This window comes from Canis lupus, chromosome 23 (assembly GCF_048164855.1).
Source record: "Canis lupus baileyi chromosome 23, mCanLup2.hap1, whole genome shotgun sequence".
NCBI classification, from domain to species: domain Eukaryota; kingdom Metazoa; phylum Chordata; class Mammalia; order Carnivora; family Canidae; genus Canis; species Canis lupus.
The window spans coordinates 5,081,200-5,106,702 of NC_132860.1; the positions used below are offsets into that span (position 1 = coordinate 5,081,200).

The 25,503-nt window shown below is 40.3% G+C and overlaps 1 protein-coding gene across 2 annotated transcripts in view; it reads right to left on the reverse strand.

The window, feature by feature from the left end:
- The window catches only part of LUZP2 (leucine zipper protein 2), a 458,806-nt gene that overhangs the window by 432,187 nt on the left and 1,116 nt on the right, over window positions 1-25,503 (reverse strand). The gene's annotated exons all lie outside the window — the stretch shown is intronic.

Below are 25,503 nucleotides of genomic sequence, written 5' to 3' on the forward strand. Positions count from 1 at the left end.
TTTTATTAATAGGCCAATGTCTGCTATTTTAAGTGAATTAACATGTTTTAATTTATTCACGAAACACCATTAAACTATGCATGAAGAATTTACATAAGATGTTACAGGTGCTGAGTAGAGGTTTTTCTCTTCCCCCCATTTATGTTTTTCTACATTTCCACATTGACTACAATGCTATGAAAATAAAGTGTTCTTATTTTGAAAATTAAATATTACGTTAAATAAAAAGGAGTTACTTCTTCAAGCCCAAATTTGAGGAGAAAGTGTCAGATTAATCATAATCTATAGGGAAATCAAACATGGACAATACCTAGATTTCTCAAACTGAAAAGTAATTGTAAGGCAACGCATAATAAAAATCCATGCCACAGGGATTCTTACTGTATAGCCAGACGCTGTTTGAAAGCAGGTCAGAGAAGGTTTATCGCACAGTAACTTGTCAGGGACTATTTTTTAAAGAGGATTGTTCAAATATCAAGTTTGGATTAGTGGAGACAAACGAGGGAGGATCTTCAGTTTGACATTATGCAGGTGAAGGATACAAATAGGACACATTTTACACATGTGTCTATAAAAAAGTTTTGGTGCAGAAATTGAGAATAGGAACATTATATGTTTTAAAGTCTCTTTACTGACTCCTCTAAAATTATAAAAATAGAATATCTTCCCTATGTAAATCTTGCTTTAAATTATGATAGAACTGGGGCACTTGGGTGGCTAAGTCAGTTAAATGACCCATTCTTGATTTTGGCTCATTGCTGCTGCTACTACTACTACTACTACTACTACTACTACTACCACCACCACCACCACCACCACTAGTAATACTGTCATGATCTCCAAGTTAGGCATGGAGCCTAGATAAGAGTATCTCTCTCCCTGTGCCCTCCTCTGCCCCTCTCTACTATGCTCTCTTTCAAAAAAAAAAAAAAAAGGAAGAAAGAAAGAAAGAAGAAAGAAAGAAAGAAAGAAAGAAAGAAAGAGGAAAAGAAGAAAAAAAAATTATGATAGTCTTTGTGAGTAACATCAAAGCCAAAAATCCATCTGAAAAGCCCAAAGAAACTCTTACTGTCAAAAAGGACAATTGTGTAGCCCTATTGCTAATGCCTTTTCCTACATTATTATATAAATGCCAACATAAAAATACTTGAGGATTGGGAATGAGATTTAAGTATCAACTCAAATGCAGACAACATGACAATTTATCAAATTACATTATTTATTCAGCACATGGGCCAAGCTTTTGACAATGAGTTATGCAGAACATGAAAGAGCCTAAGACTGAGATCTTGCTTTCAGAAGATACCCAGACTAATTGAGGAGCCTCTACCTTGCTCACACATACAGGATTTGCTTACAGATGCACTTAACAAGCTCCACAGCTATATTCATAGCTTTGCATTGTATAATTAGATGAATGAAAATGGATGCTTTCTTTCAGGGAACTACACAAAAAAAATAGCAATATGAGAAAAAGACTTGATTCTTAGAATTAGGTTAATAAAAGTATGTGAATATTTTTTTAAGATTTTATTTAATTATTTATCCATGAGAGACCCAGAGAGAGAGGCAGAGACACAGGCAGAGGGAGAAGCAGGCTCCATGCAGGGAGCCCGATGGGGAACTTGATCCCAGGACCCCAGGGTCATGCCCTGAGCCTAAGGCAGATACCCAACCGCTGAGCCACCAGGCGTCCCGAGTATGTGAATATTTATACCAACTACTACTTATTGTCTTCTGACACAAATTGTTGCAAGTTCTGTTACGAGATATTAAAGGGTATGTGCCCTGTTGTGAAAGCATCATGAACAAGTTGGTTCTATAGCTTTTGTTTTTCATAGCACTTTCTTTAATGTTCTCCCCATAGATATATACCCTCCTCATAAAGTCAGCTATTTGTAACTTTTAGAAAACTTTGGGCCAATTATTGCCAAATATTAAACTACTCAAAGTTTCCTCAGCAGAGTCTAATTTCTTCCATTAAAAAAAAAAGAGCAATTTTCAATATCTCATTTGCTGGTGGTTACAAATCAATGGTCAAAGGAAAAGTGCATGCAAATTGTATTTCTAACATCATTCCTCCAGAAACGTGTTTCATGACATAGAAGTCTTGAAATCATAGCTTTACCGGTATTCAATGGATGTAGCGTTTCCAAAAGGGAAATCTGAATAGAAAAAGAAAGAAGCCATCTGTTTTGAATTGCAAAGCAGCTGCTTCCTCATTGTGATGTGCTTCACTGAATCTAGAGTTATTAAACTTGTAATTCCAAATATATTTTTCTTAATTAAACTAAATATAAGGATTTCCATGAAAGTTATCTCATTGCTATGTGAGAAGGTGGATGATGGCAAATTGATTCATAAAGTACATATAAGTCTACAAAGTTCATAACCAAATTTCACATCTTTAACATCAAAATGCTATCCTTTTTTTTTTTTTTTTTTTTTTTTTACCCCTGAAAAACACTGAAATAGAGACTGTTCACCTGGCCTCTTTATCCATGAGGCGTCTGCCTTTGGCCCAGGTCTGTTTTCTTAAAAGGCTAAAGCAAATGGCAGTGCCCATTCACAGAGATATTTAAGTATAGGAACATATCAAGTGAATTTAAAACATACTGTCTAAAAAATAAAAATAAAATAAAAATAAATAAATAAATAAATAAATAAATAAATAAATAAATAAAACATACTGTCTACTTTCAACACTGTCCCTCTTCCCTCTAGAATGGACCACAGTGGCTGACAGTGGTGTAGACTGTACCAGTATCCCCATGATCTTGACTGCAACTCTGGAAAGCCCTTGGTACTGTGTTTGCCACAAAACCCAAGCCAGGTGTCAGTTTAAGGACCTGGAACTCCAGCAATCTTTAGGGAGAATATGCCCAATGATATAATGCGATTTTTACAACAAAAGCTTAAGATACACAGCTCAAGAGAGGACTCTTGATTAGAACGTGTTCGATTACTGTCCTACCTCAGCAGAGTATCAACTCTACCTTGTTACTTCCACAACATCTAAATGCATATTTGTATAAGATAATCTACACTTTACTATTAGTAATCTTTATGGGAAAAAAATCTCTTTTTGGACTGTGTTTTTAAAATACAAGATTGCTAGCCAATTCATCTGTGAACCTACAGTACTGACCAGCCAATTGATTCTCAGTCCTCTAACCCCACCCCCCAAAATTGGAGCAACTTCTATATTCCAAAGACCTTACTACCAGTGGAAAACTAGTGACCTCCTCCCCCAAGCTCTTCAAAGAAAACTAGAAGTGGAAAAAAAGCAATTTATAAAATGCTACTTATGAAAGCACTGCTTTTACCACAAAGTTTTAACATAATGATAAATTATGTTTTATTGATAATAACCATAGAAATTATTCAGTCTCAAGGCTGGGCCAAAAAAAGGCAATTTCCCTGGCCCAAGGAGAAATATAACACGACTAACAAGCCACTGTATACTGATGTTCCTCCTAAAACTGGAGGATGGGTGAGTCACGGTGTATCTTGGAGGACTGTCCATCTTCTACTTTCAGTTAAAACTCACTTAGATTGTGATACAAAGCTCAGGTTCTTAACCTGTCCACTGAAAGGCAGACATGTATCTAAATCCTACCTGCGGCATTGATAGACTTTGCAGTTTGTGCAAATCCTGTACTTCCCCACGGTTCTGTTTCCTCATCTATAAAATGACAGTGATCAAAGAACTAAGAACCTAAGCTATGAAGTTGTACGAGAATAAAATACGTGAAGAGCTTGGCACAGTGCTAAGATGCGGGACAATTTTTTTTTTCAATAAAACATAACAGCTGCTACGACTGTCATTATGATCTGATCACAACTTGGCCATCCAGGAGCATTTCCCTACAGAGGGGTAAAGCAATGACTGGAAAACACTGGCATCTATCACCACTGAATTTTAATTTCTTCTCAGTGACAACACTGGAACTTCAGATTATACTTCAACCTCTTATAGGTTTAACTAATAGAAAATATCTTATATCCTGACTCATTTTGAAGAATGCAGACAAAAATTAGGTTTCTGGTCTTTCCATGGCATCACTATGGACTAACTGCAACACTTAAATTTCCTAAGTTGGGGATCCCTGGATGGCTCAGCTGTTGGGCGTCTGCCTTTGGCCCAGGTGTGATGCTGGAGACCCAGGATCGAGTCCCACATCGGGCTCCTTGCATGGGGCCTGCTTCTCCCTCTGCCTCTCTCTCTCTCTCTATCATGAATAAATAAATAAAATCTTAAAAAAAAATAAAAATAAATTTCCTAAGTCAAGTCTTGGCCCAAGTTTTAGTTCTTGTGGAAGTGGAATTTATGTCTCCCAGGCTCCAATGTACACGGTCTTCCCCCAAAAAGGATAATTGAACACGGGAGAAGGTGAGAGGGACACAATACCATGTTTCTCAATCCCCTTTCCATAACATTTACATTAATTATTATTATTCAGCAACTCGGTGAAATTTAAATTTATACACCAAGATCTTGTGTGCAAGCCCAAAAATCTTGCAATCTTTTTTTTTTTTTAATTATAGGTTTATATGCTTCCCAGGGGGTAAAAAAAGCCCACAAAAATCACATCTGATTTCTATGGCAGAGAGTGCTTCAAAGTGCTTCAAAGTGATGTTCAAGTAATCACAGATACAAATATTCATTTCAATCGTTTTTCAATTTTGCTTTCCCTTCACGGTGATAACAGTTCCATTTTCAACCACGCCTTTTGGTCATACACTAGTGAGTTTTAGAATAGATAGCAACTTGGTGTGGTTCATTTAATTCTGCTGGTAATAAGTCCATAGCATTTTGACAGCTATCTTTCCACCAGATTTCCCCTTTTGAAAGTAAGATCTCCAAAATCCTCCCCTTTAAATTCTCCAAAATTAAAGAACCTAGACCTTAGGGATTTTAAGCATTGTTATGCCACTTTACAGTCACACAACTCTGAAGCTTCTGAAATCAGATAATAAATCTAGCAAACTAACGAAACTAAAGAAATCAGATAAAAGAAAAAAGCCTTTATAACTGCCTGACACCAAGTTCTTTTGTTCTTGTTGTTATATTGGGTTAGCAGAAAGGAGTGAAGATATATCCCAGGCCTGTGCTGTCAATGTCATCACGTCTAACGCTTGGCTGAAACAAAAAATTTCCTCGTGATCATGCTAACAAGTGAAAAATAAACCAAGACATTTTCTTGAAAGAAAAAAAAAAAAGAGCAATTATTTTGTTTTTAATCTTTTTAGAAAGTGCATGTTAGAAATTAACTATAATAAGATAGCAGCACTTTACTAAAAACTGAAATACAACTCCTCATATAACAATAAATAAATGAAATTCCCCTTCTCCCCCCAAAAACCAAACAAGATATGAGAAGACAATAAATTTTAGTACATGTACAGAACTGCCTCACTGAAACTATATTCTGGAGGGGGGGGGGTGGTTGCAAAACATCTTTCCCAAGGACTTTCCACAGGTTCAGTTTTAGAGGGAAAAATAATAGGTCCATCTTTCTAATATGTTCACAATCCAATCCTAATTCTGGAAATGTCACGCTTCCTTTCTTCAATTTTGTTTTTCAGAGAATTAAATACAAAGTGGTGCAACTATATAAAATGATAAAACCTTGAAAGAATCTTTCATGCAAATCTTGGTCTTTCTCCCTAAACCTATGTCCAACTACCTAGATTCTTGTAGACGGCAGACCGTATTCTTCAGTGAAGAACAGACTCTCCAGAACTCCAGACTCACTCAGAATCCTTATCAGAGTGTTTGAGGAGTGCTCTTAATAGTACTTAAATTGAAGAACAATTGTAGTCAAGATACAAAGCAAGACAAAGAGGATGAGATGACTGTGAGAGCCAACTAGTGTAGGAAGCCATTCGCTACTTACCAACTAGCTTTGAGCTAGGAACAAATAGTAGAAAAATACTAAGAGAGCAACTCAATAAATTTGCAGTAAGATCTACTATCATCTTCCGATGTTTCAACCACCACCTTAACAAGTTCACGGCTATATTAGGGACACTCAGGAAATGTACCCTTTAAAAATGTTATGCAGTTTCTCTTAGATTTGTTTCAAGGAAGAGGAAACACTCGTCTACACTCGTCTACACTCGTCTACACTCCTCTTACTCAGCCTGTGGTACCATCTTACTTTCTAGAGGTAAAATATCTCTTGCTTCGGAAATTATAATCTTCTGTCCCTTAGAATAACCTCTGAATCATCCCAAACACCTAAATCTAAGAACCTACTTGCCTATTCAAATTTGTATTTGATTAAATTAATTGGGGAAGAATGAAGCTCCCTTTGCCAGAGCTGATTGTCCGTAGAGGCAAAAATGGGAAGGAAAACAGACAGAGATAGAGAGACAAAGACAGATGTTCAAAGCCCACACTAAAATTAGATAAATTCTGATTTCCCCCCTCCCTCAGTCTCAAAGATTTGTTTCCCTACATTGCCATTTTATTTCCCATGTCAGTAGAACCTTAATAGATAGAAAATATTAAGTAGCCCACATTTCAAAACTAATTCCTGGAATATATCATTTTATTTTATTTTATTTTATTTTATTTCATTTTATTTTTATTATTTTTTTAGGAATATATCATTTTAAAAACCAAATGATGAAGGAAATTCTTATTTTATCACCGAGAAGTTATTTTCTTGGTGATAAATAGGCAGGACTTTAATATGATTAAAGAAGAACCTCTTACATACCATAATTGTTAGACACATAAAAGATTTTTCTTTCTTCAGACACAACATGAAAATAACCTTGAACGGCAACAAAAACACATTTCAATAAGTCAAAATTAAATTCCCTTTTAATTACCCTACACCATCTGATAAACTCAACCTTCTTAAATGGATTTTTAAGAAAGTAAATCGTAGAAACTGGTTCAAATAATTAAAGCTATGCAAGCAAAATGGTTGATGCCCTCAATGAAATAGTTGAATTTTTTGGAGTCATTGTTTAGATACGTAAGGAAAAAAAAAAACACTAAATTGAAGAAATAGGTTGAAGTTCTTACATAAAAGATTGTAGGGAGTGTTCGCAACCTTTTATAATAATTGCTTGGACAGGCAACTGCCTTTTTCAAATGACATTTCATTTACACATTTCAACTTAGAATATAGAAAACATGATTTTTATAGACTGTGTTTTGTGTTAGAAAGGATAATGTGAGAAAAACAAAACACAAACAAGAAATTATCAAACCCAGAAAAAGTAAAAACAAACAAACAAACAAACACACAGCTTTTGAGCCCAGATTACATCACAGCTTACTCTACCTGGAGCAGAATTTCACATTCCATAAAACCTACTCACATTCCATGAAAATAGCTTTGGGTTTTACACTCATTTCCATAATTTAATGATAATGTGAAAGGCTGAGATTCGAACCCAAGTGGCTCCAACTCTGTCTCAAGTCAATTTTCCTAAAAGTGAAGCCTAAGAGAGGCCTCCTTTGTCATGGATTTACCTGAATGAGTAAATGTTTCTGAAAGGCAAAAAGAAAACATAACAAGACATAACAATGTTCAGCGTAGAAGTGGTCCCAGAAGGACAGTAGCTTCACCTGGTCCCTAGGAGAGCTGCGGAGCCCACGCTGCACCAAGGAGGCCCACCTACCTGGAGGCAGGGCCATCCTGTGGTCACCTGCCTATCAGTCAGACACCTGGTTGTTGATTGGGGGGTGAGGGGCGGGGGACAGGGGTTCATGGAGGGAGGGGGTGCATATTACACAGTGCTGGGAGGAGGCCAAGTTAGACAAAGGCAGTCAAGGAGAGGGAGTAAAAATGCATAACGCTGAGGGGTACCTGGAGCAAGCCTTCTGGGGGGAGGTTAGAAATGTGAGAAGGTGTTGGGAATGGCCCGGCAAAGAACACTCAGCGCTGGCGGAGAACCCCCTCATGCTCAAGGCCATTTTTGTGGAGATAAGTATTTGCCAACCATTGGCATCCAGAAGAGCAACTGGTTAAAAGGGGGAAATCCTAGTGGTGAGAGAAGCTGGACCCGACACCAACAAGATCCTCCACAGCCTCTAAATTCCATCAGCTCTGCTGCTTCTTCCACAAGCCACAATGTTGGATGTTGAACTGAATTAATAACCCGTCAACTTCCAGAACACGGACTCCCTGTGTTATCTCCCCTGCTTGACGCATTCTAACCCCACCCTTCTTTTATGGAGACAGAAACTTAACTTTAAGGACTTTTGGGGCCACCTATACCCTCAGGGATCAGTATCCCCACCCTGATACAGGCAAGACTGTGCAGTTATCATAGAATTTCATACAAGGCTGAAGACTTCACACGCATATGTATGTACTGTCTGCAGATCTCACTTCTTTGGAAACCCAACAAAATGTCATAGTCATGTTTGAGAATTATAAAATGTTATAAAAATATGTTTGTACGTAGTGGTAATACATTAGTTATACACAAACTCAATATAGAATTTGCTGGGGCTGCTCAAGTTACATAAGATTCATTTACGTGACAGATTTTAATCCAAATTTATTTAACAAAAAAAGGAAGGGTTTTTTTTTTGTTTGTTTGTTATTTTTATGTGTTTTTAGTATGGAAGATGGGGTTGCCCATCTATTTGCCCTTCTTACTGTTCTGCTTATACTCCACGGAGTTTAAATATTATTATTAATTATTTTAATCTTAAATGCCTTTACACATTGCTGTTCTCTTCCTGGAATTTATTTTCCTAACCAAGCTTTTGGCCTAAAACATCTTTCTAGGCATTGAAACACCCCAAAAAGATTGGCTTCTGTGACGTCTTCCACAGCTCTCTCCTAAGAACCTTTAGTCTTCCTTTTGGACATTGGGTGTCCCTCATGTTCCATAAACAGTCCATTTCTTACACATCTGTGCTCCCAAGCAATTAACATTATTTCTTGGCATTTATCAGTTTCTTGGTAAATACTGACTAGTAAATATTAATTGGATTAATTCGCACATCCTTCTTTGCTATCAAACCAACCAGTTGTCTAATTATTGCTCTTGCTGGTTCTCAAAGGTGTCATTTATAGCTCAGGATCCTTGGGTTTAGGAAATTAAACCTCTCCAGAAGGAGGAGAATAAATTACAGAAGATGTGGCCTCTCTAGAATTAACTATGCATTTCTATCCTCTTACCACACACATCCTGGGCTACAGAGCACAGGATGAGATTCTGTGATCTACTCCAGGGGAAAAAAAAAAAATCTCTGGATGAATATAGCATCCCCCATAACAGAGGCCCTGGGTTAATTGAGTGGATTTTCCAAAAAATTATAACCGGCTTCCTGGCTCTAGTCTCTGCTCAGAAATTTAGGAGTAGCAAATAACTAGTATTCCGGCAGCATCCTTCACCTGTGAGCACTCAGAACTCAACCAGCAGAAAAGGCTTATTCAGTGACAGTGATAGCTACAACTTTTGGTCTTACAACAGCTCATCCGCTCCCCATTCTGGGACACCTGACCCAAAGTCATAGGAAAAGTCAGCTTTTATGTTTATCTCTAATGAGCCTGAGCCTGAGCCCGTCCTATTCAGTCCTTGGTTTTATGAATTTGGCTTCCCCGAGCTGTGCATTCCAACAGAGCTGTTCTTCATTGAGGGGCTTATTCCCACACCACTGCTTGCTCCAACACCAGTAGGGAGAATCCTTTTAAAAAATTGTCCTGGTAATTAGTTCCATGTAATAACTGCTGTGCTGTCATGACCTCATCTCCTCATCCTTGAGAGGACAAAAAACAAAAACCGCTCAAAACCTAACCACAAAATCATATTAAAAACTTTCTTTACATAAACAGCCGAATTCAGCGGGCTCCCTGTAAAGAGGATACCAGTCCCCAGGAAATCAAATTCTCCATCAACCAGCGGGGAGCTGGGCTGGAGGTCGCCGGGCCCTGATCTCGCTCGATGCTTGCCCCCCCCCACCCCCCCACCCCCGTCCAACTGCAGGCAGCCCCACCAGCTCTTCGGAGCTCCCCTGAAATGTGGGCTATTTGTTCAGGGGAGCTCGGTTATACGGCAGGCACACTGACTGTGAAGCCCTTCTCATGTCACTGCCCTCCGTTTCACTACGGATGAGGAATAAGGGACTGGTTGTCACCAACAACTTATCACCCTCTTCCTGCCAGTTTGGCCTATATGTCCCTTTTATTGCCGGGAGGAAACAAAACAAAACGATCCAGAAATACTGTCTGAACTCAGTGAAGGATTTCTCTCCCATCAGTCTAGAATCCTCCTCCACCCAGTCAAGCTCACCACTAGTGACACATCACAGGAGTCAGTTGACGGGCACTGTGCGCACTACTTATCCTCAAACCATTCTGTTTTCCAATGTCTGTCTGCCCTCCGTCCCCCTAAACCACTGTGCTCGACACAAAACACAGCCAGGGAATCCTGACAATATTTACACAATGTACTACACTTGCACACATCAAGACACTGAATCAACTCCATTCTTACTTGATCTTCTACTTGGCATTGTGTCCAGCAGCTCTTATTTTCCCAGCCTTTCACCTTCTCATCACTTCCTTCGGATAAACTCTTTGTACGTTCAGCGTCTGAAAGGTTACAGGTTGACAAATGCTGGTGATTTCCTGAAAGAGCAATTTGCACATTTCTGCCAGAATTTAGCCCTGGCTCGGTACTCCTGAGATTCACCCACTCATCTTCCGTGGTGCAATCTAGGCTTTGGGATCAGAGTCAAGGGTCCAGATCCTGGCCCTGCAACTTGATGTCACTGCAAGGGATGATGAATAGAAGGGAGCCAAAGACAAAATCCTATGGGTCTTGTATTAGATAGGTCCTGAGCATATTTTTTAAAAATAATAATAATCTGTACACTTTTAAATCTTTAAAGAGTCAGTCACGAAGAAACAGGATCTAAAAGTGGCAACTGATAAATTTATATTTTCTTAATGTCTGAAAATACTTTCAGGCAAGTTGTTGGCTTAAAACAAGTCCCACCCCGTCCATTTTTTTTCTCTTGCTTACTGCACTGATTATGAAAATAAAACTTTACTAATGATTACTACAGGATTATGACTATCTTATAACTATAGATTTTCTTTCAAGTAACTTTTTTTTTTTTAGCTCAAACTAAAATCTTTTATGAATTCTAAAGCAGGCAAACATGGCTCCATTTCCAGTTATTTTGTATTTTTGGTCATTTGGTTGTCAGCCAATACAATTTTCATCCTTTTAAAAGAAGTCTGTGATGTTAGCTTGTCTCTAGCAATTGAAAGAAAACCATGTAAATCATCATCTATTTTTGTTAAGATCATGGAGAAAAACAGAGACAGTAAAACTACTACGCTGGATAGGAGAAAACATTAGCACCAGAAAGTAAAAGACCCATTGTAACAAGCCGAGCTTTATTTATTATATATAAACTACTGCTGAACTTAGTGGCAAACACTGAGGTGTTTGTTTTTCTTTTTAAAAAATCATTAACACTTGCAGGACCCCAGGGTAGCTCAGTGGGTTAAGCATCTGCCTTGGGCTCAGGTCATGACCTCAGGGTCCTGGGATGGAGCCCCACATCGGGCTCCCCGCTCTGCTTCTCCCTCCTCTCCCTCTGTCTCTCCCACCACTCATGCACTCTCTCTCAAATAAATGAATAAAATCTTTAAAAATAAATAAATCGTTTACACTTGTGTTAAAGAAAATCTTAAACATGTGAAACAAAAACCACCGTCATTACTAATTTATATTTTTTTTCAGAATGTTTTATAATGGTAAGGTGAGCTCAAGGTCAGGATGAAGTTCTCAATTTTTATGGAAAACTGATGCTGGATTGCCAATAAAAGCATGCAAAGTCGTTTTTTTTTTTTTTTTTTTTCTCCCATTGTTGTGAGTGTACTATTAAGTAGGGGCACCTGATCTGGTAAATTATTTGACATCTAGGAGCTTAAATTTATATATTTGTAAAATGAAGGGCTGGGTAGAAAGACCCACTGAGATCTGAAATACTATGAGTCTAAGAAGGTTCTTAAGGTTTTACTCCCAATATGCGACCGCCACCCCTGTCTGCTTCTCAGCCTGTGACCACCATGTTCTTCAGTGAGTGGAGACATCCCACCCCTTGATCTCTGCCTTTGCTTCCAGCACCATCTTGGCTTCACTTCTCTCTGGAGTCACCCTAGCATCCAACATCCATTATCTCAGTCACTGTGTTATAATAATCACAGCATCTGTATTCCAGAGAAATTTTTTTTTTTTTCCTCCTGAGGGAAGATTCCTTTCCTTGCAAGGGTGCAAATTTAAGAAAGTAGCAGGTCCTGGTAATACAAAATCCAAACATAATTCTGCCCAAAAAATAGCATCATTTACTTAACACATGTGCAAAAAAAAAAAAGTGCACTGAAAAACAATGAAGCAAAGAATCTGATTTTAATTAGTTACATTAGAGCATTTAAGTGCATATTTAAATACTTGTTATGTGTAAGTCACAGCATAAGGCTTTAAAAATGCACGTGAACCTTGCCTTCAACATGGTCATCTTCAGAAAACATGCACTAAGTACAAGTTTCAACCATTTACTAATTCTATTTTATTGCTGGTAAATATCTAGGAGTCCCATAAAATAATTTGTCAATACCTCTCTTTAATCTTTTTTTTTTTTTAATTTTTATTTATTTGTGATAGTCACAGAGAGAGAGAGAATGAGGCAGAGACACAGGCAGAGGGAGAAGCAGGCTCCATGCACCGGGAGCCCGATGTGGGATTCCATCCCGGGTCTCCAGGATCGCGCCCTGGGCTGAAGGCAGGCGCCAAACCACTGCGCCACCCAGGGATCCCAATACCTCTCTTTAAGTGCAGACTATTTCCTAGCTTGGTTTCCATGATCTTAGCTCACACTCCACTGATACTCCACTGACAGAAGCTTTTCTCTTACCTATAGACTAAAACAATGACTCTCATGCAGAAAATTTACCCTTTTTAAAATAATTTCTAGTGGGAGACACCCAGCTTCGACTTCACTGTACTGAAAAGAGGAAAGCTTTGGGGGCAACATGAACCATTTACCTAGCAGAGAATTGGAAAAGCAGTTCAAAGGAAAGGCAAAGCTAATACAACAGAGCTTCCAATATCTATTCTCCCCTTATCACTTAGTAACAAAACTCTGATTTTGACCTGAACACACAGCCCAGGTAAAAAAGACCGCAGTCCCAGCTTCCCCTGTAGCTAAGCACAGCTATTCTATTAAGTTCTCCAGGACAATGATGGCAAGGGCTTCAGCAGAGCAGAGAGCTGGAAGGAGCCTGGGTCTCTCTCTGCTGACAGAATCAACTAGTCCATTAGGCACAGGGGGCTCAGCGCTTAGGATCCATCACACTTTTAGGGACCCACAAACATTTTAAAATTTATTTTAAAATAAAAATCTAAAATGGGCAGCTACGTGTACAAGAATGAAATGGGACCACTTTCTTACACCATGCACAAAAATAAACTCCAAATAGATTAAAAGCCTAAATGTGAGACCTGAAACTTTAAAAATCCTAGAAGGGAGTAGAGGCAGTAATTTCTCTGACATTGGCTGTAACAACATTTCTCTAGATATGCCTCCTGAGACAAGGGGAGTAAAAGCAAAAAAAAAAATAATCTACTGGGACTACGCTGAAATAAAAAGCTTCTGCGCAGCAAAGGAAATGATCAATAATACTAAAAGATGATGACCTACGTAATGGGAGAAGATAGTTGTAAAGAACGGATCTGAAAAATGGGTTCGTATCCAAAATATATAAAGAACTTCTAGAACTCAGCACCAACAAAACCCCAAGCAATCTGATCAAAAATGAGAAGACCCCAACAGATACTGCCCCAACGACATCCAGATGGCCAACAGACACATGAAAAGATGCTCAACATCACTCACTCTGTCAGGGAAACGCAGACCAAAACCACAATTGAGATATCCCTTGGGGATCCCTGGGTGGCGCAGCGGTTTGGCGCCTGCCTTTGGCCCAGGGCGCGATCCTGGAGACCCGGGATCGAATCCCACGTCGGGCTCCCGGTGCATGGAGCCTGCTTCTCCCTCTGCCTGTGTCTCTGCCTCATTCTCTCTCTCTCTCTGTGTGACTATCACAAATAAAAAAAAAAAAAATTAAAAAAAAAAAAAAGAAGGTGGAGCCCCCACGCTGAGCTCAGCGCCCTCCTAAGGAGACACAAGAGGACGTGGCCCGTCTGTCTCCCAGCTGCCCATCCCAGGGCACCCCTGTGACCAGGAAGCGGGCTCTCCCCCCGACACGGGGTCTGGTGCGTAAAAGTGGAGCTCAAAGCCACGGGTCTGGGCCCCCCCGTCATTAGTGATGGTCTCCCCATCTTTATAAAAAGGGCTGCTGCTAATTGCTGCCCAGGTCATGTGAAAATGTATGAGCATGTATGAAAATTAGAACGTAAATATAGTGTAGCGCAGGGGTGGCTCAGTCGGTTAAGCGCCTGCCTGTGGCTCAGGTCCCGATCGCTGGGCCCTGGGACTGAACCCCGAGCTGGCCCCCTGCTCAGCCAGGAGTCTGCTTCTCCCTCTCCCTCTGTACCTCCCCCTTTGCGCTGGCAAATGAATTTCAAAAGTCTTTTTTCAAAAATAATAAAATAAAATCATAAACAGGTCACATAGGTCTTCCTCACATGATGCCTATTCCCCTCTAAGTCTGTCCTTGGGAATCCTTTTAATGGTCAGTTGAATAAAAGAGTATGTAGGGGAAATGGGTACATTTTCCAACGTCCAGGTCTAATTCTCCTTAAGGAGGGAAGTGGACATCTAGGAATCACTACGGCGATGGCCGGGACTGCGCTAACAGCAGCATGGTACCCGATAATGGCTATTTTTAAAAATACATTTGCAGAGAACTTTAAAATCTCTGTGTTTTCCATGAATAACATTACATATGTTATCGTGCGTACTAGATACACTATAAAGCACGTCACACACATGCATCAATAAGGGTCCCTACCTACCTGTACTTGCATATCCGTACATACACCTTAATGATTTTGCAGTCAAATGCTCTACCCCTGAGCTACACCCCCTACCTTAATGATTTTGATGTGAAATCAAGCCATTTTTTTTAAGATAGCAATCCTGAGCTGCGTCAGTGTGCAAAGGGGTTAAGTGCAGAGCAGGGACGGGACTGTGCTGCACTTGGCACTTCACAGTGCCATCTCCTGACCGCCGGGGGAAGTGTAGTTCCAGTAAAGCATCAGCCTCACGCGTCCCAAGGAAAAGCTGACTTACTAGCAGGTCAGTCTTGGAGGCCGACTGAGTTCAAACGCGAGTCCGTGGCTTTCCACATCTCTGAAACCAAAGGCGACGCTCCTTGCCACACGGGGGGTTAACAGGGCTTGCTTAAGGCGCGGCCTGACCTACCGCACGTGGAGCCCCGGGCCCAGGCACCCCTGCGGGTGTACGAAGTCTGCATTAGGTTCTCAGCTCTGGCTTCTGAGCTACTTCCCAAACGCCTGGCAACACCAGGAATTCCAACGCCGACACCTCCTCTTGCCTCAGAGGCTTGACCTTAAGGCCTATGCCTAGTAAGTCACGGATTCAAAGTTCGCCTCTGCCTTTTAGTAATTCCGTGACCTTAGAGGTCTTAAACTGCTCTAATCCTGAATGTTCTAATCCACAAAATACCTTCCCGAGGTATGAAAGAGCATTAGACAGAGGCTATAAGGTTTCTCTGGAGAACCATGTGGCACAGCCCTTAAACATTACAACACGCACTTTTAACCATTGTCATAAATTCTAAAAATTAAAGTATGAGTTTGAGCAGTGGAGAGCGCCACTTAGGAATCACAGGGGTAGAGGGTGCCGAGCTGCAGTGAGGGCCGTCCGGTTCCCACCACGTGTCCCTAGGCCCCGGAGTCGGCAGGCAGATGCCCCTGGAGCCAGGAGGCACGACACCGTAGCTCACTGGTACGGACTTTGGAAAACGGCAGCCACAGAGAAAGGCAATCAGTACACAGCTGGGATTATTTTCTTTCCCAATGAGAATAAAACAAAATACACCCGATTTGGGTTGGAAGCGTAGAGGCGAGCCCTGGGACAGGCTTCTTGCTCTCCGTCTGTAAACCAGGACCCACGGGGAGAGGGACAGGCTGCAGGTGGCCGGTGCTTCATACCACGTGCTAGGAGGCGCTGCAGCCCACAGCTAAGGGCTCCTGGGAACCTAGAGTCCCCTTAGCAGGTTACAGCCCCGGCCCACTGACCTCACCCCTGCATGCCTAAGCATCCACATCTGTGAACCCAAGGCAGCATCACATCACGAGTCTGTGGCGGGGCCTGGGTTACGGTATTCCGCAATGCTTAGCTGCTCCCTACCATCGCATCATCTTTTGGTTCCTTTGTTCTTACAGGAGAACCGAAAGCGCAGAGGGGAAAAGAACAGAGACAATATGGCCAGCATGGCTGCACAGTCTGCTTAATCCAGAAAACCAAACCAGAAAATTGTTTTTCCTGCATCAGGTAAAACCAAGTGCTGCTAAGGCAGGTGGTGGGGGGTGGGGGGGTGGGGGGGTGTGTGATGGGAGCAGCGGAAGGGGGGGGGGTGGTGGTAGATTAAAACCTTTTTGCAAAAAAAAGAAAAAAAAGATTTTTTTTTTGCTAGGCTAAATATTACTTCTACTTCATCTGAAAACTCTGATTTTCGGCCCCACGCAGAAAACAAGAAGCATTTGTAGAGCCTCATACGTAGTAGGTCTTGGTTTTCGTCACATCTCTGTCAGGCAACGTGAAGCCATAAAAGTGGGGTAGGATGTGGAGTTAAGTTTTCACTCTTCTCAGAGTTTCTAGGATTTCACTTCACTCTTTAGGACTTCCTAGGGTATGGTCCCTGATAGATCCATGTAATACGGTGTTGCGTCACTTAGTTCGACCACTCTCTCCCCCGTTTGCAGCCCTCTGCAATTTTTTTTTTAATGAAGCAGATTATTCTCATATAACTTGACAGATAAATGCAGCTTGATATATGACAAGATACTTAGTTAAATTAAATCTATATACATGTAAGGGAGCCTGAGTGGCTCAGTAGGTCGGGTGTCCGCCTTCTGCTCGGGTCATGATCCCAGGCTCCTGGGATGGAGCCCTGTTTTGGGCTCGCTGTTCAATGGGATCTGCTTCTCCCTCACCCTGCCCTGCCCTCCCCTTCCCCTGGCCCAGGCTCAAGCTCTCTCTCTCAAATAAATAAAATATTTCACATATAAAATATATATAAATATACATAAATATTGTATAATATATTTTATATAATATATTTTATGATATATTTTATAATATATAAATAATATTTATATATAAAATAAATATTTTATACATAAAATATAAATAAAACATTTATATGTATTATATATATGTATGCAAAAATAGTAAGTTTTGTTGTTGTTGCCAAACCATATCCATATTTCCATCTTCCTGACTTACGTAGATGTTCCTGCTGAATAAATGATGATGATTTCAAAGTGTTCTAGACTCTATTGTTCTCAAATACTGGACCAGTGGTTTCCAAGCTTTCCTGTGCACGGGAAGCCCCTGATTCCTTGGCCACTTCCTCAGGGAATCGAATCTAGCATATCTATGGCAGGGACCAGGACATTGCCTTTTTACAAGCACCCCAGGGCATTCTGATTTTAGGTACACTAAGGAGTATACTTTGAGAAACATTGATCTAAAGACATGCTTTCCACAGAGGAATACGATTATTAACTGGCAAACTGTTATTTGTTATAAAGGCTCCAATTTGGCTGGTCTTCAAACTCATGAATTTCTTAGGCTGATTTAAGAAGTTATCTTTAATAGATGATTTTTATCTTTTGATTTTAAATTTTTTCTTTTTTTATTTTACTATTTTCTAATTGAGGTATATTTGATACATGACAAACTACTTTCAGGCGTAATTTTAATAATATTTTTTTAAAGATGTTTTTTATTTACTTGAGAGAGAGAGAGAGAGAGAGAGCAAGCACAGGCCAGGGAGGGACAGAGGGAGAGGGAGAAGCAGACTCCCCGATGAGTGCAGATCCCGGATGGCTGGATGCGGGGCTCCATCCCAGGGCCCAGGGATCAGGGCCTGAGCCAAAGGCAGATGTCTAACCGGCTGAGCCACCCAGGCGCCCCAAGAATATTTTTAATGTGGCCTACCCCATATCTCATGAGAACAGTTACTTGCCAACATGGTTTAGTTTGGGCATTCTTATTTGTAGGATACGTTATTTTTCTTCATTGTGTATTTATATAGAAATTAAATCTGCGACCAGTGCTGTAGATTCGTTCATAAAGCAATTCTCAGAATAAGGGAGTTCGGCTCTAACCGCTTCCTAGCTGGGAGGATGTAAGCTAATCATTTAAGGAGTCCTAAACTCAGTCTCCCTCATGATGAAAGCGTACAAGTAAAACAGGCTGCAAGGAAGGGTTAACCGTTAATTAATTAGTCCTCAAGAATATTGGTTGGGTCTGTACCTTACAGGTTGTATAAATGGATCAATTGAAAGAGAGATGTATAGGACGCAGAAAAGGGATTTGGTACCTTTCAATGGTTTTCCAAATTGTAGTGTCAGAAAAAGAAAAGTTTGCCCCATTTTCACATGAACTTATCTGTAGGATGAGCCCACATTTCACTTTGTGGCATCTGAAGGAAAAAGCTACATGGTCTCAACAGTATAAAGCTTCTTCAGCCATATCTGCCTCTTGCCAACATGTCACTTTGATTTTTCACACATTGTCTTGTTTCCTTTAGGATTCAGTCTTTCCCCCTCTTTCCTGCCCGATGTTAACGCCTTAGTTCACTGCAAAGAAACCAGTGAGTGACCGAAGGCATTAGAGAAGAGAATTTTAAAGACAAAATAACAAGAACAGAAAAAAAGCAATGCTGAAAACAGGAAGGCTAGTAACCGGGGACTTTCCTCTACACTGTCACCGTCTGTGTCCACACACGCACCATTCAGAGTCCTTCTTTTTTTTTTTTTTTTTAAGATTTTATTCATTTATTCGTGGGAGACACACACAGAGAGAGAGAGAGAGAGAGAGGCAGAGACCCAGGCAGAGGGAGAAGCAGGCTCCACGCAGGGAGCCCGCCGTGGGACTCGATCCCGGGTCTGCAGGATCACACCCCAGGCTGCAGGCAAGCACCAAACCGCTGAGCCACCCAGGGATCCCCAAGGGTCCTAGTGGGTTAGGCTTTTCTGTTTCCCTTTGCCATCCCACCCCCTTCTCCAGCATTCTGGGGAAGTCATGACCAACCTTACCCCATGTGAGAACACTGAATTATTGGGATGCCTGGGTGGTTCAGTGGTTGAGCATCTGCCTTTGGCTCAGGTCGTGACCCCGGGGTCCTGGGATTAAGTCCCACATTGGGCCCCCCTCAGGGAGCCTGCTTCTCCCTTTGCCTGTGTCTCTCCTGAGTAAATAAATAAAATCTTAAAAAAGAAAAAAAGAACACTGAATTATTAGGGCCCAGAACACTCAACTTGTTAAAACGGATTGTGGTCATTATGCTGTTCTAGTCTAAGACAGACCTCTTTGGTTCTGTCATCTTCAGGTAAATTAAGAAATAAACTTCCTGTAAAGGCATTAACATATTATGGTAACATAGTTTTAATACATAATTTAAAGTTTAACTTATGAGCAACATGATTTGGAGCTTTCAGACCCAAAATAGAAACTAGGTGAGGCCATACTGGGGACGTCTTCTTGAGGACGTTCCAGGTGTTCAAATCAGTGTTGCTAACTGGGACCAGTTAGGTTGGCCCAGAATTGGCTTTTACTTTGGTCTCAAATTATCTTTATGAGTTTGGAAGGAAAATATACAGTCTCCATTCAGCTGTATCACCCACGGTAAGGGAAGATGGGACTGAGCTCCAGGGTCTTCACCAATACTTCTGTCTCGCCCGCGTCAGCCTGAGATGCGTGCTTATGAAGGGGAGCTCTTTCTGAAATGAGAGTACACCCCCTTTCAACCAGGTAAGAATGGACACATACTGAGTTGCATTTCTCTGTTCCAGACCCCCTTCTTTTTACACAGGAGCTTATTAAATGCCCTTAAATCAGAGAAGCATAGTTATTCCTTTTCTATTGATGAGGAAAATGGGGCTAAGAGTTGTTGACTGACATTAAGTCACGTAGCTGGTGAGGCTAATCCAAAGTCTGAGTTCGTATTCTTTGGGCTAATCCATACGACAGGGCAAATACTTCCTGTAAACCCTGCTCACTAAGTGCTTCTGCTCAGAGTGTTCTGAATATTAGTTTGAAGGACAGGAAATTAGAAACCCTAATAATCCTCTGGAGGCTAGGCAGGAGGAAGTCACATCTTCTATAAGGATGTGAGAGGAAGGCTGGTCCGGAATCTGCAATAGCTCCTACCGATACCCGAGCTCAGCAGCCAGGACTATTTTGGAAGACAGCAAGTCATTCATTGCATGTTTTAGTTCCCTTTCTTCCCCCAAGGATCAGTCACTGGGCTTAATACCCTCTCCCTGCCTACCCACCACCCCCCGCCCACGCAAAATCTTTTCAGAAAATAAATGTTACTATTATTTTAGCGATACCAATCAGTTCATTTAAGGAATTTATTTTGACTTTTAATAAAACCATTGAATGTTGATTGCTTGAGGTATCCAATATAAAATCAACACACACACACACAAAATAAATAAATAAAAAATAAAAAAATAAAATCAACACACTATAGTCTCCACCTAGAGTACTAGCTATCATGTCTTAGGATCTCTTAAAGACTAGAAAGTCCAGTTTTGTGCACTGAGATAGCACTTAAGTACATTTCCTTTAATCCTAATAACCCTAAATGATGGACGTGTACATGTCGGAAACAATCTATGACCACCTGACCCTAAAATGTCCTATAAGAAGTTGTTCATTGGCTATGACGAAAATGTAGAGACAACCTAAGCAAAATGAAATGTGTGCTCACCCTTAAAGTGCAATTGAATATATTTAGGGACTTATCTTTGTAAGATTGTCAAGTATGTTTCCCACTGAACAGCACCACGGAATTACAGCATAAACGTACACACACACACTAATCTATGGCAAAAAAAAAAAAAAATCCTCATTTGATATTCAGAATTTCTTGGCAAAACTATGAAAAGTTTATGATAAAATATGTGCAAACTAGTTAAAACTAGATGATCTCTCAAGTCATCTTCCAAACTAGGTTAGGGATAACCCCTTCATGTGATGATTTCTCAGACAGAGTTGAGTTTCTTCTATAGCACCGGTTTTCAAATTATTCTCAGCAGTAGAAAAAAAAAAATCTGTGTTAAATATTTAGAAAACTTAAAAGTATTTCATAGCTTGTTAGCAGGTTATGAAATCAATTGACAAACAGAAAATAAAGTCGTAGGGGGCTTTATACCAGCCGTGCTTACGCAGTTTCAAAGCACCCTTTTACTGGCACCTGTGCTCGCGGCTGTGATTTCCTATTATGTATGTGCTATATACACCATGAAATTTTAAAGAGATATACAGGTAGCTAAATATGTACTTTTCTGCAAAATCATATTCTAAATGATCAAATACCACAAGTCCTCATGGTTTTTGCCAAGTGCACAGCACCACGCAGGCACTTTGCCACCAAAACACTCTTGAAACAACCAGGCTTAGTTACGAGGTAACCCCCATTGCTTCCGATGCTTCCTCTTTTCTTTGCCAGTATTTTTCTTTCTTTCGGATGAAAACTGTAATTCTTGTTAATTTTCTGTCACTCGTTTGACTTGTATCCAAGTTTCCTTTAAGTTGCTATGTCCCGATCAATCACAGATAACATAAATTTTGTGAACATAACCAAAATAACTGCACAGGCTAAGCCCTCCTCATCACTTGCTCTGTTCCAAGAAACATGCCAACTCTTTTCCTAAATAAACTCATTCAGTCCTTGCCTTCCAGGTAGTTTCTACGAGCGGTCCTACTTCCTACATGAGAAAAACAGAAAAGCAATTTACCTAACATCGCACAGTTAGCAAGTGCTGGAGGATGTTAAAGTTCATTACAAAATATTACTTCTCTCATTGTCCTTGAAAGTGGACGTTACTTCTAATACCCCTGCACCGGCATCACTCACTCTTTTTTCCATTCATATCTACAACTTTAAAATTTTGTTGGTATTTATCCAATTTTGTCCTAACTGTATTTCCAAACAGGACCAGATTATGAGGACATACGTCTGTAGCTAATATCTTACTGTCCTGACGCCTGACACATTTCAGGCTCGCTTCTAGAAGTGTGATAATGAAAACACCAAAGACAACTTCCAAAGGTTATGAGGTTTCAATGGAGATTTTTTTTTTCTTTTCCGAAGAACAAAGTATTAAATAACTGTTTAATCAGGTTAAATGATTTGGACCTATTTATTAAAGGGATTTCCTTTAGAGATCAGTCAAAAACAGGCTCTCAAGCACATATGCCACGCACAAGTGCTCTCAAGACACTCTTGAGAAAACACAGCATGGTTACAACCACGTACCCCTCAGCGGTTCCAGTAATTTTTGCTTCCTGGTGGGTTGGTCACATTCTCCTTCCACTTACGTGCAGTTTGGTCTGGGACCATTGTGACCAAATCATAAATGTTTGAGGGGTCTCTCATCAGTCATGAGGGGAACTTAATCCACAAAGATAATCCCCAAACAGGTCATTTTAAAAATTGCTACTGGAAATAGGCAGCTAAGGTCCAGAACTGGAAATCTGAAAAGTCAAAAATGTGCCTGTTACTATCTCCTTAGCCTAGAAAAGACCTATCTCTAGCTTGAGGACACAGGAGAGTGCAATCCTTATCCCAAAAGCGTGTGTAGCAAGACTCACTCTGTGCCGGGCTTGGGAAAACAAACCCACAATTCCCTCATCACAGTTTGGAGAGATACTTAAGGAAGACCGCTCCCTACATAAAATTCATTTGCTTAATTTTTTTTAAAAAGATGTTTTTGTGCTTTTATTTTGATTCTAGTCTTTACTCGATCCTATGCATCAACCAAATTCTGAGGTTTAGATGAAGGCTCAGAGCAAAGAGGAGCCCAGAGCATCTTCAATCTATAGTGTCATCTAAAATTAGATTCCAAAGTAAACATGTGCCATGACTGCTGATCAGAGGGCCCAGGAGAGACCTGGAAGGTGACTCCTATTGAGAGGACTAGAAGCCCCCATCTGCTTAAAGCTCTTGCTTGATGGAAAACCACCAGAAGTCAGTAGACCTTCACTCCTCCCCTGCCATGTTTCTCTCCCCATTAAGTCATTTAAAACTCAATAAACCAAAGGCATCAAGAGTAGAATCACAGCATAAAGGAACAGAGGTTCAGCAGACTAAAGCACAAGCCTTCTCCAGCACTCCATGAGTCCCTTTTCACCAAGAACTTCTAAAGATTTTTTCACCCTACTATTCCTTTCAATACCTATACTACTCCTTTCTGAAGTGAATTGCTGGCTGCCTTGGAATGGCAATTTAATACTTCTACAGAAGAAAGCTCTTTAAAAAGTACAGTCATTCTACTCTAAAGCCATTAAAGCAACATATGTTTGCTTTCTTTGATCACATTTATTTGTGCACAGGTTAAATGGGTTTAGGCATTAGCTTCATTATTCATAACATTAACTTGATGTTTTGAATTTGTATGCACTTTCTAAACAGGAGGGGCCATATACAGAAAATTAAATAGCTCTTTTTGACTCTACGGCATTTACCAGTAAAACAACTATTGGTTATTGTTGATGGTGAATGCTCAAGGTTTTTTTTTTTGTTTTTTTTTTTTTTTTCCAAAGTAACTCTGATTGAAGGGGCATCAATGCTGTTCACTATGGTGAAAACCATGGAATTTGGGCCCTTCCGCATCCAAAGTTGTCATAAAAATATGAAGACGAAGAGCAAGCAAAATCAGAAAGCTATCCAAAAATTCATATTTCAAAGGCAAAATTGCTTTAGGGTTTTCATCCCTGTGGATAGACAACTATTATATAATAACTGTCTTTCTCTAATTGCAGCATGTGTTTCAGTGAACACATTCTTTTACTATAGAACAAAACTGAACTTTGGAAAGAGAACACTGTGGCATTAAAGAGCTATGCCCAGAGTAAGTGATGTTCAAATATATATATTTGCATTAAGAGCCTCAGATCCACATTGATCACACTCTGAAAAGAACTTGACGATAAAAACGACAACATCCAAAGGCTCTAAGAATATCTGGTAACTGCCACCCTCTGCTAATGCTTTCAGCATGATCCGAGCATGTGAGATGCCATTTGTTCCACACACACAAGACCCCCTGACTAAGACACTGACAAAAAGTCTTTGGCTAGAAAACCCACTGTCACAGGTGCTCAGGGCTGCGCCACAGTTTTTTTTTTTTTTTTTTTTTTTTTCTCAGCAGGACAAGAAGCTCAGCTCTACTAATGCAACTGTTCTTACAAACCTCTTTAGGTTCTAGCTTGTACACGAACCATATGCCTCTAAGAAATCCTAAATATCACTAAGACAATGGCCTTCTGTTAGAAACCATTAAAACAGAATCTTGCAAAATGACATATTTGGCAGTACCATACTCATTGTTACATCTGCTGTCACAAGGTAATCTGGATATCCAGTAAAATAAATTGCCACAGAGGAATCCCAACGAGACAGACCACTGATGATGGAAAGTCTCACTTTCTTAAGCCCAACATGCTCTTATGGTTGAGTTGCCAGAAGGAAAATGTAAAAGACCCGACCTAAGTTTTTACTTCTGTAAAAACTGCAGAAGTTTCATGTCTAAAGGAAACTAGGAATGACTACTTCTAATTTTTGTCGTAACAAATGCGTTGACTATTTTAAAATGTCATCCTAATAAAAATTGACACTATCCCCCCCCTCAAAAAAAATTGACACTACCATAAAAGGAAAGATGATGGCTCTCCGTATTATGTAACCAAGACTAAAACTTTAGAAGCTAGAGCCTGTACAGCTTCCTGAGTCACTTAAAGTATATGGATGGCATCCTTATAAAGCAGATGTACTTTTGGAACACTAGAGATTTTCACTGTCTTTAAAAAATCATTGTGGGCTGGGTTTCTATCGTTTAAAAATTTATTCCTTTGTGCAGAGGATGACAAGCACCCACTTAAGTGTCCAAACTTTGAGAATTTCCTTTCTCAAGAAATTACGATCACTAAACTACCACACAAGAGAGCTCAGGGTGAACGGCAAGACCCTTAAATGACTGATGCACAATTTGCACGGACTCATCTAGAGTGAACCACGAATATTGCAGCGGGATCCGTAACCGGGGCAAGTTACTCCAGCACGGGGAAGTGGGGCGATTGTACGACCACCTGCATTTTGTGAACCGAAGTGACAAGAAATCCTCAGCAGAAATAAGTGGATAAAGTAGATAAATAAACAAACAAGCAAACCCTCATATTCCCCCTTTAGTCTGGGAAAGTCACCCCGGGCTTTGTCTTCAAGGAAAGACTAAGTTCACTGAACCATCAGGGCTAAATCACACGGTCCTCGCTGGAAA